Source organism: Vespa velutina, chromosome 6 (assembly GCF_912470025.1).
Source record: "Vespa velutina chromosome 6, iVesVel2.1, whole genome shotgun sequence".
NCBI lineage: Eukaryota > Metazoa > Arthropoda > Insecta > Hymenoptera > Vespidae > Vespa > Vespa velutina.
Window position 1 is genome coordinate 6,787,286 of NC_062193.1, and position 1,428 is coordinate 6,788,713.

The 1,428-nt window shown below is 47.3% G+C and overlaps 1 protein-coding gene across 1 annotated transcript in view; it reads right to left on the minus strand.

Moving 5' to 3' along the window:
• Positions 1-556: 556 nt before the first annotated feature.
• Positions 557-1,428, minus strand: part of LOC124949980 (fibroblast growth factor 17-like) — a 120,869-nt gene continuing 119,997 nt past the window's right edge. The window contains exon 6 of the mRNA XM_047495968.1: positions 557-1,428. This exon is cut by the window's right edge and continues 6,914 nt beyond it. The gene's annotated coding sequence lies outside the window, so the exon portion shown is untranslated.

The following is a 1,428-nucleotide window of genomic DNA, read 5'->3' on the forward strand; positions in this document are numbered from 1 at the left end:
GCGGTGGCCATGGCGATGGCGTTGTCGGCTAAGAACTCGGCACAAAGCGTGCGCGCGTCCACGCAACCAAAGTGCCGAAGCAACGGCCGAGAAATAGACTTGCCGGCTTGGTTTCGAGAACGAAGGACCGGCGGTCTTTCTTTCTCGATCAAGAAACGCGCGAGGCCGAACCTGTCGGCCAAGCTTGCCGACGCTCTCTCGACGGATAAGCAACCGAGAGATAAGATACGCTAATTGAGAGATCTTAATTGGAACCCGCAGGTACCCTATCGGACCTCCTTCTCGCCTGAACATGCTGTCTTCCTCTCTTTCTCTCTCTCTTTCTCTCTTTTTAGTAAATCTTCCAATACTCTCCTCCTGCTGCGTTCTCGTCGAACCTGAAAATCTGCGTTTCGGACCGTCCCGCATAATTCCATGCATCTCATTCTTTCCAACTTTGCGAGTAAAACGAAACAAGCTTTACAACCTACTAATCGAGTTATAAAATAAAATTGATCGAAATAAATCAATTAGATTACCAATCACTTATGTCTGATTTATAATTTTCAATATTTCCTTTTTAATATTAGATTGAAAGGTTATCGCTTTTAAACTTCGTAAAACTCAACAAAGAAAGAAAAAAGAATCATTCTGATTATTATTATTATTATTATTATACGCGAGACGACGGGGGGTACGGTGGGAATTATCCGGTGAGATAAAATATCCGGTGGCGCAGCTTCACGAAACAGGCTTACGGAGCAAAAGAGTTTAATCTTGGGATCTCGAAGAGCCGAGACGAGGAGGTCTCATACGAGGGATCAATTTCGGCCTGGTGGCGCGTGAATGCTCTTTAAGAGCATGAGAGAGAGAGAGAGAGAGAGAGAGAGAGAGAGAGAGAGAGGGTGAAACTTAACGGCTTCGTCGTCATCGTCGTCGTCGTCGTTGTTGTCGTCATCATCGTCATCGTACGCAGTTCTCTGGTCCCAGACGCGTGATTTCCAGATCAAACACTTGAGCGCGTTAAGAAGGAAGCTGGAAGGGGTGCTTATACTATTCGAGTCGGTATGTACTAGAAAGGAGGGTGTCAACGAGGTGGTAAGAGGGATCGAGATTGGGGGACCTTCTTTCTTTCTCTCTCTCTCTCTCACTCTCCCTGTCTCCTTCTCTTTTTAACTATCTATCTATCTATCTATCTATCTATTTCTCGCGTTCCATTTCATTCTTTCATTTTCCATAACCTCCCCTCGGCCCTCCGCCGGTCGAAGATGAAAAGGTGGAGGGAGGGAGGGAGGGAGGGGAGGTGAGAGGATTTTTTTACGTTATTTGGGGTACCCTTGAAAGCCCACTACCGAGGAAATCAACGGTCGGAATTGGAGTGGAGAGACCGTCAAGCCGAGACACGTACCTACCGCCCTTTGCCCACGGCCCTAACTTGCACGCGGGGAC